This window comes from Gymnogyps californianus, unplaced genomic scaffold (genome assembly GCF_018139145.2).
Source record: "Gymnogyps californianus isolate 813 unplaced genomic scaffold, ASM1813914v2 HiC_scaffold_46, whole genome shotgun sequence".
Classification (NCBI taxonomy): domain Eukaryota; kingdom Metazoa; phylum Chordata; class Aves; order Accipitriformes; family Cathartidae; genus Gymnogyps; species Gymnogyps californianus.
Window position 1 is genome coordinate 255142 of NW_026114356.1, and position 14109 is coordinate 269250.

A 14109-nucleotide genomic window follows, 5' to 3' on the forward strand; every position below is an offset into this window, starting at 1 on the left:
TACCACTATCTGTTTAAAAAAACTCAGCTTTCCAACTTATTATTAATCTTCAGGAAAATAAAAATCTTTAAAACTTTCTGATTCAAAACAAGATTCAACTTTTAAATTAGACATGCTGATTTATACACATGTATTCAAGCTATTAATATGAATTATTAAGTGGTGAACAGACTACTCCCTTTTTTCCAAGATAATTCTTTTTACAAGTCTTAAGTGACAAACTGCATCTGGATGAAAACTAAGATTCAGTTAAAGTAAACCAAAAAAAGATTTTTAAACTCTTAACTAAAACTCCTTAAACATGTTACATATATAAAAACTGGAAAAAACTGCATTCAGAACTGAGTTGTGCTATGTGTGGCTAGCAAGCTTAATGTCTGTACAGATGATCAGAGAAACAAGACCTTAGAACTCCTCTTGTCCTCTAGCCTGACAGTTGCATTCATACATTAGAAAGACTTCAACTTACTTCTGGTTTCAATTTCAAACAGGCTTAAATTAAATTTGAACAAATAAAGAACTGGATGGGACATCTGAAAATAAGGAGATGATTCTCTTGATATCTGCAGAAGACACTGCTACTGCCACAAACTGATTTTGACATGTTTGTTGTCCCAAAAATCAGGATTCTTTCACCCGGTGTGCAAAAAAGCCGATTAACACACAGAGCCGAGATATTTGTTTATTTCATGTCTGCGCAGAGATGGGTGCTAGGTGGTAACTCCACAAAGCTAGCACACCCGGTTAACACACGGTAAAGCATTTTATACCTTTCGAGCAACAGTTATCAGTATTTTTACAGTTTTGCTTAGTTACTCTCGTTCCTATTGGTTCTCGCAAGCCTCATCTCCGCTTAAAGTCGCAGCGTCCTCCTTTTTTACTGCGCATGTTCTGTGAGGAAGGGGCTTCTGTTGGTAGGGGGCTCTCCCTACCCGAGGGCGGGTTTTCTAGTATGTTAATTAGGATAGTTCACTCGCAGTTCAAGTAGCTCTTTGATTGCCCCTGTGCTTATCTTGGTATGTCTTTACCCACTGACTTATGGTGTCATCTTGTTTCTCTTCTCAAGGTCATGCCTCGTTAACTAAATAGCATCCTTTGTTTTTGTTTCTCGCATATCTCCAACAATTCCCCCCTTTGAGACTTAGATAAATAGTTCTTATTTAAAATAAGTCTCACTTAGATATTTTCATTCTAAAACTTCAGTCTCTGGGAGATTTCAAAATTTTCCAAAACTGCTCATAGGTTCCTTCCCATTGCCATATGTCTCGCTGGAATTTTTCCCTGTCCTTTATAGGGAAGTTTTCAAGTTTGAGGGATTTATCTCCCTCTGTTGTGAGCGTGCATACCCTGGGTGATTGCATTAGAGCAATTTGCTTCATCATGTGCCAAACCTTAAAATACAGTATGATTATAAGCAGTAAACATAAACATGTTAGTGATAACAAGATCACAACAGGGTGTAGCATGAGATTAAGAATGCCTGTTGTCTTGGGCGACCATCCAAGGAAGGCTTCCCACCACCTATGTTCTCCATCTTTCTTCACCCGGTCCAAAACACGATGTCTCTCTTCTGTGTCATGGTGAACGGTGATTAAAGTCCTTTGTCCCTCTTCTCGGGCACGTTCCAGCAACTGGCGTAGATCATTATGTTGTAAAAATTTTTTCACCAGTGTGAGATCCATCCCAATGGAAGTAAGCAATAGATCCTTAACTAAAGTATAATTGGATTGTATTAGCTGATAAGTCGTAACCGGAGCTGAATAGTTGAAATCATCATCCTATAATGTTAGTAGAGTTACAAATGCAAGTATTTGAGTGATTATTTATCCCAACAGTAATATTATCTATGACTATAAAATTACATAGAGTTCTTATACACACACATCCTTTCCCAATATATATGAGTACAGTTCCAGGGATTTCTTTCGGATGTATCTCAAAGTGACAAACATTTTGCTCAGTGTCAAGACAAATGTCTTGAGCTTTGATGGTATTGCTTTCGCAAATAAATCCTGTTGTTCCGTACCACACATGCATCAACTTCAACAGTCTGCCATTTGTTATTGTCTCGTTGTGCCATACTCTGTGCTCTAGTGGATAAAGTACAGTCCATTGTGATTTAAGCCTAACGCAATGATGGGTAGATGGTTTTTACTGATGCATTCTGTATGGTTACAACAAAGGCCGTGGCTTTGTTATGGATAGGATTGTGAGTGAAATTGCCCAGATACCACCATGATTGGAATTCTCTTTCAAATGCAGTTGCCTTTTCCCAGATTATTTTCCGAATTTCAGTAGGTAAGGTGCCATCTTCACCTTCTCTTACAATTGCTGCTATTGTATATTGCACCCACAGTTGAGCCTGGATACAACTAAGAGCTAGAGAAATATTATTTTGGGATATACCAAGTGCATCTATGATTATTGGTGGTCCTTTTCATTAACCCTTTCCCGCTGAGGCAATATATCAGATAACAGCCATTGATGAGTTCCTAAGGGAGGATCGCAATGGATGTTCTAATTTTTTTTTTTAAATCATGTGTGGCTGTACTAAGTTTGTTTGCAAGTATTTCATATCTATGCTGTTTAAGACTCCCAATCCTGTCCCTAGGATACCAGTTACATTTCTTTTTACTCGATTTGGAAGGGTAAGAGACCGCCCGTGTAACCACGCTAACCATCCTGTATAGGACATACTTACGAATGGTGAACAGGCTGGTTTAACTGCAGAGATATTAATCTGCATTGATAGTTCTACCCATTTGAGGGACCATGATGGATTAAACAAAAGTCGTTGTTGTCCAACCCTTTTAACGACATATGGTCCAACTCTAGCTATCTGGGGGGTTATTTCCTTTAGTAATATCCTAATTACTTCCCTAGCCCCATTGTTGCGACAAGGGAAAGTCTCAGGCCATCCGGAAAACGTATCCACTAGAACAAGTAGATACTTACGTTGTCCACATTTTGGTAATTCAGAGAAATCTATTTGCCAGTATTCCCTAGGGGTTATTCCTCTTTTTACGTCACCTGCTGGCGGCTTTCTTTGTATTTTGGGATTATTTACACAAGTTTCATCTCTTTGCTATTATATCTGCATTTGTCTGCATTTTTGGCCCTACAGTGTATCTCTCAACACCGCTTATCATAGCATTGGCTCCCATGTGAGTTTCTTCATGTAGCTTCTTGAGGAGAGCTTCCATCATTTTCTTTTAATTTCATCAAAACTACTCCGACACTCTGGAGTCCATTCTAACAACTCCCCACAAGGCCCTTTGTGGCTGCGTATAAGGGCTTGGTTGTAAGTCCGAAATTGGGGATCCATATCCAGCAGAATCCGGCTATTCCCAGAAAGTTTAGCAGGCTTACTGTGGCTTCCATACAAGTCTGTTCTGTATCTGCTCCAATTAAGATATCGTCCACATACTGTAAGAGAGTAACATTATCATTATTAGTTTGCCATTGTTCTAATTCTTTGGCCAGTACTTCACTGAACGAAGTGGGACTATTTTTAAATCCCTGGGGAAGAACGGTCCAACACAGTTGTCCTTTCCTTCCAGTAGTCGGATTCTCCCATTCAAAAGCGAAGAGTGTTTGACTCTGTTCATCCACTGGAATGCAGAAGGCGGCATCTTTTAGGTCCAACACTGTAAAATAGGCATTGTTTTTGGGTACAGACGCTAACAAAGTATAAGGGTTAGACACCGTAGGATGTATGTCTTTGGTTATCCGATTTATAGCCCTCAAGTCCTGCACTAATCGGTAATCCTGGGAGTGAGGCTTTCTCACCGGTAAAATCGGTGTATTGTATTCAGATTGACATTCTCTGAGCAGTCCATATTGAATAAAGGTATTTATCAGGGCTTCGAGGCCCTTGCGAGCTTCCAGCCTAATAGGATATTGATGCACCCTTACTGGTTTTGCCCCCTCTTTTAGTTCTACTTTAATCGGACTCACATTTTTTGCTTTACCTGGGTTTTTTTTGAAGCCCATACCAGGGGAATTACCGCATTTAATACAGCATCTGGAATATTCTCTTCAATTTCTTCTGTGTTTCATCTGTCAGCAACAGATCTGAGCTCTCCAGGCGGTTTCAGGCGGGATATGGAGCTGTACAGCATTCTTAGAAAAGGTTACTTGTGCATTTAGTTTGCATAATAAATCTCACCCCAATAAAGGTAGGGGGCATTCTGGCATGTATAGAAACTCATGAATTAATTTAGCTCCCCCAGTTGTGCATTCCATTGGTTGTAAAAATGGCCTTACTGTTCTTTTTCCCGTTTGCCCCAACAATAGGTATAGTTACTTTACTTAGAGGTCCTTTACAAGTGGTGACTACTGAATGAGTAGCCCCACTGTCAATTAAAAAAATCTATGGTCTCGTTCCCCAGCTTAACTGGAACCAGGGGATCAGCTGGGAAGACTTTAATGTTCTCCCCCGGTCCCCTTCATTCATTGTCTGAATCTTCTAACATAATAAGATTAGCATTTTCTGCATGATCCCGTTCCTTTGGCCTCTTTCGTTTCGGGCACTCATTTTTCCAGTGTCCTTCCTGTTTACAGACTGCACACTGATTTAGCCCTAAAGGGGTTCGTTTTTGCGGACCTCTTCCCTGCATTATTCCACCACATCCTCCTCTTCCTTTACTTTTTCTTCTACCCTTCCCTCTGACATCATTTCCATTTATTGCCGCTGCCAGCAAAGATGCGTGCAACTTTATTTTGTTCTGTTTTTCTTTTCTTTCCCTCTCATCTCGATTGTCATAAACCTTATACTCTATCAATTGTGAGATCGACATTCCCCCAGCTCCATCAACTTTCTGCAACTTTCTCCTTATATCCTGAGTCGACTACCCAATAAACAACATATATTGAACATCCTCTGATTTGCCTTATCATCCGGATTCAAGTCCATCCATTTTCTAGCTTCCTCACATAGCCTTTCGTAGAAGGCAGATGGATTTTCCTCCAGACCCTGCCTTACCTCATAAAGCTTAGACACATTCTTCGATTTAGGCACTCCATGCTGAACCTCATATAGTATCAGCTGCTGATACTGCTTCAGCTGAACCCTCGTTCCCCCCCCATTAGGATCCCATTCTGGGTCCCTTTTAGTAGGTAGGAACTCCTCAGAATCTTCTTGCCTGTTTCTCCTTCCCCCTTCTTCCCGGCCCTTTCAATCACCATTCTCTTTTCCTCTGCTGTAAAGCACGTATTTAGCAAGCCTGTATATCTCCCCAGTTGGGATTATGTGTTAACATTATAGTTTCTAATAGTTGATGTACTTCCGTCAGGGTTTCCCTTATAGGATCCAACAGATTGTTTCCAATTTAACAGCTCAGAGGTAGTGAACGGAACATGTATAAAAACCAGCAGTCTTTCCGGTCCCACTGCTTGTCTCAGGGGAGCCTGTACAACTGGTTCAGCGTGCCCTCTAGTCCGGCTGGAAATGGGGCTAAAGTTATCATTGCCCGATTGTAAATTAGGATCGATTGGCAATTGTCCAGCACTGCTTTTGTACGGAGGTGGGGCTGTCGGGACTAACAGTTGCACATCTTTCTGCTCTTCTCCCCCTGCAATCTTTCTATCATCACAGCCTATGCAACAAGCACTCTCCTTTTTCTCAGAAGCTGTATACATCACTAGGTCAGTCTTTAGCTTACATTTTTCCCTGCATATCAGATTTTCTGTACAAAGTCATAAAGGCATCAACATAAGGTACTTTCGTCACATTTCCCCATCCAATGGCAAAACGACATCAATTGTCATATAGTATTATAGTTTACCGATCCATTTTCTGGCCAGACCTCATCATAACCCAATTTATAATTTGGCCACCATTGATTACAATATCTTTTCATTTTATCTTTAGTCATCGGATCTCCCCCAAACTTATTCCAATTTTTCAAAATACACCCCAAAGGGCTACAGGGAGGAATCGTGGATTGGCTTGCTCCCATTTTAGCCGAATTTACCTATTTGCCGGCTTTGACTCCCTTGGTCGGTAATTACCCTTCTGACCGCTTTGGTCAGTAATTACCACTCTGACCCCTTGGTCAGTACCGCTCTGACCCCCCTTGGTCAGTATGCACACTCGGTTCTGACCCCCCTGGTCAATTAAGGCAACTCTTGCCGAACGTCTACGTGCGACTTTACCCTTTAACCTTCCATGGGAGTCATTGAATTTGTAATTAAATTTTATACTCACCAATCCAAGGATTCATTCCCCCTTCACCCTGATACAAATATCTCTGGTCGGCGTTGCACCTTTGAGTCGCTTGTCGCCCCGGCTTCGGAGGGAATCCGGAGGAGTCCCCGATCAACAGGTCGGTGCGCGCTGGAGCTCAGTCCGGTCCGGTCCGCTGTCGGGGACGGCAAGACGATCCGGGCAAGGCCTTATGGCCGTCCCATCTGGGTCGCCAAAATGTTGTCCCAAAATCAGGATTCTTTCACCCGGTGTGCAAAAAAGCCGATTAACACACAGAGTCGAGATATTTGTTTATTTCATGTCTGCGCAGAGATGGGTGCTAGGTGGTAACTCCACAAAGCCGGCACGCCTGGTTAACACGCGGTAAAGCATTTTATACCTTTCGAGCAACAGTTATCAGTATTTTTACAGTTTTGCTTAGTTACTCTCGTTCCTATTGGTTCTCGCAAGTCTCATCTCCACTTAAAGTCGCAGCGTCCTCCTTTTTTACTGCGCATGTTCTGTGAGGAAGGGGCTTCTGTTGGTAGGGGGCTCTCCCTACCCAAGGGTGGGTTTTCTAGTATGTGAATTAGGATAGTTCACTCACAGTTCAAGTAGCTCTTTGATTGCCCCTGTGCTTATCTTGGTATTTCTTTACCCACTGACTTACTTATGGTGTCATCTTGTTTCTCTTCTCAAGGTCATGCCTCGTTAACTAAATAGCATCCTTTGCTTTTGTTTCTCGCATATCTCCAACAATTCCCCCCTTTGAGACTTAGATAAATAGTTCTTATTTAAAATAAGTCTCACTTAGATATTTTCATTCTAAAACTTCAGTCTCTGGGAGATTTCAAAATTTTCCAAAACTGCTCATAGGTTCCTTCCCATTGACATATGTCTCGCTGGAATTTTTCCCTGTCCTTTATAGGGAAGTTTTCAAGTTTGAGGGATTTATCTCCCTCTGTCGTGAGCGTGCATACCCTGGGTGATTGCATTAGAGCAATTTGCTTCATCATGTGCCAAACCTTAAAATACAGTATGATTATAAGCAGTAAACATAAACATGTTAGTGATAACAAGATCACAACAGGGTGTAGCATGAGATTAAGAATGCCTGTTGTCTTGGGTGACCATCCAAGGAAGGCTTCCCACCACCTATGTTCTCCATCTTTCTTCACCCGGTCCAAAACACGATGTCTCTCTTCTGTGTCATGGTGAACGGTGATTAAAGTCCTTTGTCCCTCTTCTCGGGCACGTTCCAGCCACTGGCGTAGATCATTATGTTGTAAAAATTTTTTCACCAGTGTGAGATCCATCCAATGGAAGTAAGCAATAGATCCTTAACTAAAGTATAATTGGATTGTATTAGCTGATAAGTCGTAACCGGAGCTGAATAGTTGAAATCACATCCTATAATGTTAGTAAGTTACAAATGCAAGTATTTGAGTGATTATTTATCCCACAGTAATATTATCTATGACTATAAAATTACATAGAGTTCTTATACACACACATCCTTTCCAATATATATGAGTACAGTTCCAGGGATTTCTTTCGGATGTATCTCAAGTGACAAACATTTTGCTCAGTGTCAAGACAAATGTCTTGAGCTTTGATGGTATTGCTTTCGCAAATAAATCCTGTTGTTCCCGTACCACACATGCATCAACTTCAACAGTCTGCATTTGTTATTGTCTCGTTGTGCCATACTCTGTGCTCTAGTGGATAAAGTACAGTCCTTGTGATTTAAGCCTAACGCAATGATGGGTAGATGGTTTTTACTGATGCATTCTGTATGGTTACAACAAAGGCCGTGGCTTTGTTATGGATAGGATTGTGAGTGAAATTGCCCAGATACCACCATGACTGGAATTCTCTTTCAAATGCAGTTGCCTTTTCCCAGATTATTTTCCGAATTTCAGTAGGTAAGGTGCCATCTTCACCTTCTCTTACAATTGCTGCTATTGTATATTGCACCCACAGTTGAGCTGGATACAACTAAGAGCTAGAGAAATATTATTTTGGGCTATACCAAGTGCATCTATGATTATTGGTGGTCCTTTTCATTAACCCTTTCCCATTGAGGCAATATATCAGACAACAGCCATTGATGAGTTCCTAAAGCTGACAGGAGGATCGCAATGGATGTTCTAATTTTTTTTTAGATCATGTGTGGCTGTACTAAGTTTGTCTGCAAGTACTTCAGCATCTATGCTGTTTAAGACTCCCAATCCTGTCCCTAGGATACCAGTTACATTTCTTTTTACTCGATTTGGAAGGGTAAGAGACCGCCCATGTAACCACGCTAACCATCCTGTATAGGATGTACTTATGAATGGTGAACAGGCTGGTTTAACTGCAGAGATATTAATCTGCATTGATAGTTCTACCCGTTTGAGGGACCATGATGGATTAAACAAAAGTCGTTGTTGTCCAACCCTTTTAACGACATATGGTCCAACTCTAGCTATCTGGGGGGTTATTTCCTTTAGTAATATCCTAATTACTTCCCTAGCCCCATTGTTGCGACAAGGGAAAGTCTCAGGCCATCCGGAAAACGTATCCACTAGAACAAGTAGATACTTACGTTGTCCACATTTTGGTAATTCAGAGAAATCTATTTGCCAGTATTCCCTAGGGGTTATTCCTCTTTTTACGTCACCTGCTGGCGGCTTTCTTTGTGTTTTGGGATTATTTACACAAGTTTCATCTCTTTGCTATTATATCTGCATTTGTCTGCATTTTTGGCCCTACAGCGTATCTCTCAACACCGCTTATCATAGCATTGGCTCCCATGTGAGTTTCTTCATGTAGTTTCTTGAGGAGAGCTTCCATCATTTTCTTTTAATTTCATCAAAACTACTCCGACACTCTGGAGTCCCTTCTAACAACTCCCCACAAGGCCCTTTGTGGCTGCGTATAAGGGCTTGGTTGTAAGTCCGAAATTGGGGATCCATATCCAGCAGAATCTGGCTATTCCCAGAAAGTTTAGCAGGCTTACTGTGGCTTCCGTACAAGTCTGTTCTGTATCTGCTCCAATTAAGATATCGTCCACATACTGTAAGAGAGTAACATTATCATTATTAGTTTGCCATTGTTCTAATTCTTTGGCCAGTACTTCACCGAACAAAGTGGGACTATTTTTAAATCCCTGGGGAAGAACGGTCCAACACAGTTGTCCTTTCCTTCCAGTAGTCGGATTCTCCCATTCAAAAGCGAAGAGTGTTTGACTCTGTTCATCCACTGGAATGCAGAAGGTGACATCTTTTAGGTCCAACACTGTAAAATAGGCATTGTTTTTGGGTACAGATGCTAACAAAGTATAAGGGTTAGACACCGTAGGATGTATGTCTTTGGTTATCTGATTTATAGCCCTCAAGTCCTGCACTAATCGGTAATCCTGGGAGTGAGGCTTTCTCACCAATAAAATCGGTGTATTGTATTCAGATTGACATTCTCTGAGCAGTCCATATTGAATAAAGGTATTTGTCAGGGCTTCGAGGCCCTTGCGAGCTTCCAGCCTAATAGGATGTTGATGCACCCTTACTGGTTTTGCCCCCTCTTTTAGTTCTACTTTAATCGGACTCACTTTTTTGCTTTACCTGGGTTTTTTGAAGCCCATACCAGGGGAATTACCGCATTTAATACAGCATCTGGAATATTCTCTTCAATTTCTTCTGATGTTTCATCTGTCAGCAAGCAGATCTGAGCTCTCCAGGCGGTTTCAGGCGGGATATGGAGCTGTACAGCATTCTTAGAAAAGGTTACTTGTGCATTTAGTTTGCATAATAAATCTCACCCCAGTAAAGGTAGGGGGCATTCCGGCATGTATAGAAACTCATGAATTAATTTAGCTCCCCCAGTTGTGCATTCCATTGGTTGTAAAAATGGCCTTAACGTTCTTTTTCCCTTTGCCCCACCAATAGGTATAGTTACTTTACTTAGAAGTCCTTTACAACTGGTGACTACTGAATGAGTAGCCCCACTGTCAATTAAAAAAATCTGTGGTCTCGTTCCCCAGCTTAACTGGAACCAGGGGATCAGCTGGGAAGACTTTAATGTTCTCCCCCGGTCCCCTTCATTCATTGTCTGAATCTTCTAACATAATAAGATTAGCATTTTCTATATGATCCCGTTCCTTTGGCCTCTTTCATTTCGGGCACTCATTTTTCCAGTGTCCTTCCTGTTTACAGACCGCACACTGATTTAGCCCTAAAGGGGTTCGTTTTTGCGGTCCTCTTCCCTGCATTATTCCACCACATCCTCCTCTTCCTTTACTTTTTCCTCTACCCTTCCCTTCGACATCATTTCCATTTATTGCCGCTGCCAGCAAAGATGCGTGCAACTTTATTTTGTTCTGTTTTTCTTTTCTTTCCCTCTCATCTCGATTGTCATCAACCTTATACTTTATCAATTGTGAGATCGACATTCCCCCAGCTCCATCAACTTTCTGCAACTTTCTCCTTATATCCTGAGTCGACTACCCAATAAACAACATATATTGAACATCCTCTGATTTGCCTTATCATCCGGATTCAAGTCCATCCATTTTCTAGCTTCCTCACATAGCCTTTCGTAAAAGGCAGATGGATTTTCCTCCAGACCCTGCCTTACCTCATAAAGCTTAGACACATTCTTCGATTTAGGCACTCCATGCTGAACCTCATACAGTATCAGCTGCTGATACTGCTTCAGTTGAACCCTTGTTCCCCCCCCGTTAGGATCCCATTCTGGGTCCCTTTTAGTAGGTAGGAACTCCTCAGAATCTTCTTGCCTGTTTCTCCTTCCCCCTTCTTCCCTGGCCCTTTCAATCACCATTCTCTTTTCCTCTGCCGCAAAGAATGTATTTAGCAGAGCCTGTCTATCTCCCCAGTTGGGATTATGTGTTAACATTATAGCTTCTAATAGTTGATGTACTCCGTCAGGGTTTCCCTTATAGGATCCAACAGATTGTTTCCAATTTAACAGCTCAGAGGTAGTGAACGGAACATGTATAAAAACCAGCAGTCTTTCCGGTCCCACTGCTTGTCTCAGGGGAGCCTGTACAACGGTTCAGCGTGCCCTCTAGTCCGGCTGGAAATGGGGCTACAGTTCTCATTGCCCGATTGTAAATTAGGATCGATTGGCAATTGTCCAGCACTGCTTTTGTATAGTGGTGGGGCTGTCGGGACTAACAGTTGCACATCTTTCTGCTCTTCTCCCCCTGCAATCTTTCTATCATCACAGCCTATGCAACAAGCACTCTCCTTTTTCTCAGAAGCTGTATACATCACTAGGTCAGTCTTTAGCTTACATTTTTCCCGCATATCAGATTTTCTGTACAAAGTCATAAAGGCATCAACATAAGGTACTTTGTCCCATTTCCCCATCCAATGGCAAAACGACATCAATTGTCATATAGTATTATAGTTTACCGATCCATTTTCTGGCCAGACCTCATCATCACCCAATTTATAATTTGGCCACCATTGATTACAATATCTTTTCATTTTATCTTTAGTCATCGGATCTCCCCCAAACTTATTCCAATTTTTCAAAATACACCCCAAAGGGCTACAGGGAGGAATCGTGGATTGGCTTGCTCCCATTTTAGCCGAATTTACCTATTTGCCGGCTTTGACTCCCTTGGTCGGTAATTACCCTTCTGACCGCTTTGGTCAGTAATTACCACTCTGACCCCTTGGTCAGTACCCTCTGACCCCCCTTGGTCAGTATGCGCACTCAGTTCTGACCCCCCTGGTCAATTAAGGCACCTCTTGCCGAACGTCTACGTGCGACTTTACCCTTTCACCTTCCATGGGAGTCATTGAATTTGTAATTAAATTTTATACTCACCAATCCAAGGATTCATTCCCCTTTCACCCTGATACAAATATCTCTGGTCGGCGTTGCACCTTTGAGTCGCTTGTCGCCCCGGCTTCGGAGGGAATCCGGAGGAGTCCCCGATCAATAGGTCGGTGCGCGCTGGAGCTCAGTCCGGTCCGGTCCGCTGTCGGGGACGGCAAGACGATCCGGGCAAGGCCTTATGGCCGTCCCATCTGGGTCGCCAAAATGTTGTCCCAAAAATCAGGATTCTTTCACCCGGTGTGCAAAAAAGCCGATTAACACACAGAGCGAGATATTTGTTTATTTCATGTCTGCGCAGAGATGGGTGCTAGGTGGTAACTCCACAAAGCTAGCACGCCTGGTTAACACACGGTAAAGCATTTTATACCTTTCGAGCAACAGTTATCAGTATTTTTCACAGTTTTGCTTAGTTACTCTCGTTCCTATTGGCTCTCGCAAGTCTCATCTCCACTTAAAGTCGCAGTGTCCTCCTTTTTTACTGCGCATGTTCTGTGAGGAAGGGGCTTCTGTTGGTAGGGGGCTCTCCCTACCCGAGGGCGGGTTTTCTAGTATGTTAGTTAGGATAGTTCACTCACAGTTCCAGTAGCTCTTTGATTGCCCCTGTGCTTATCTTGGTATGTCTTTACCCACTGACTTATGGTGTCATCTTGTTTCTCTTCTCAAGGTCACGCCTCGTTAACTAAATAGCATCCTTTGTTTTTGTTTCTCGCATAGCTCCAACATGTTGACAAATTCTAGTTCCCAGTGTTTGGTAGTTGAGAGCTTTTGTTTCCTTTAGAACTTTGGCAGGAAACACCTGTTTGACATTTCGGTTGGGGTGTGCTGGGGGGGTGGGGGTTTGTTTGTTTTTGTTTTCATTTGAGAATACATTCAGCCTGTAGTAACAGTCAATTTCATAATGAATTTTAATTTTAAGTATGTTTCTTTAATTTAAAGTTAACTTTAATGTATTGAAAATAATTTTGATATTGCTTTCTATATAGCCTCCCTATATGGCATTTAGCAATATTTGGTCCTCATTTAAGAAGTACAGGCAATACATTATAGAAGCTCAATTAAATAACTTTCCATCACCATGAATAATCTATCATACATTTTTTTTAAATACTTTGACACAGAAAGAATAAAACAGATATTTGACTCTTGTTAGCAATTGAGGAAAATACTACAAAAAGATTTTGTTAGCTACTGAGAAGAATATAAACAAAAGATATGTTTCCTTGCAATCTGCACCTTATTTTTGTGCAACATTAGATTACAGATTTCCAGCTTCTCAGGGGAAAAAAAAAAAAAGTTTGCATACCAGCACAGAATATCCCTGGGACTTCACTCCAGAATATAACAGTTCGTACTTTCTTATCAGATTTCAAAGCATCCACAGCTTTTGACATCTACAGAGAAAAGGAGGGAAGAGAATAATCAAACATTTTTTAAGCATTTAATTCTAATACTTACCTTCATACTAGAAGGTATTTTTTTTTCCACTTAACAAAAATCTTTTAAAAATGGTAAGTGCATTCCTGGCATGAGATCTGTTTAATCCAAGCACCACAATTCCTGGAGGGGGGAAAAACTGTATCATTGTTGTATATTGTATAGAAAGTTATATATTATCTATGTGCATACTCTTTTACCATAAAAAAGTACAATTGAGCACTGCAAAAACACACACCCAAAACATGCCAGTGTAATTATTTAGCTACTTTGTGCTAGAGAAGGGAAAAAAAAAAAAAAAAATCAACTTACCTTTTCCAGTGTTGAACATTTTAGTATCAAAGAAGTGATACATATCTTAAGAACTAAAATATATCTCCTAATGCCTTCACATGGAAACGGTGCTTACAAATTTGAATGTGTAATTACACAATTGCATGCACAAGTTTCATGTTTGCATGCAAAGTTTTGACATGCAATCAGGAAAGACACTTAATTGTAAAGCATGTGTTTCCACATTTAGGTAGGCTGCCTTCTGAGACTTAAAGCGAAAAGCGTTATCGCAGCTAAGACGAGCAATTCTGATACAGGTAAAAGGAAGTTGCAAACACAGAGGGAACAGTATCAAATGGAAAGCTAAA

At 41.3% G+C, this 14109-nt stretch overlaps 1 long non-coding RNA gene across 1 annotated transcript; it reads right to left on the reverse strand.

The window, feature by feature from the left end:
* Positions 1-2201: 2201 nt before the first annotated feature.
* LOC127028872 (uncharacterized) lies at positions 2202-12301 on the reverse strand. The gene is made up of 2 exons (XR_007768087.1): positions 12023-12301; positions 2202-3647 (listed from the first exon to the last, which is right to left on the reverse strand). It is a non-coding gene; the product is annotated as an uncharacterized LOC127028872 (long non-coding RNA).
* Positions 12302-14109: the final 1808 nt, after the last annotated feature.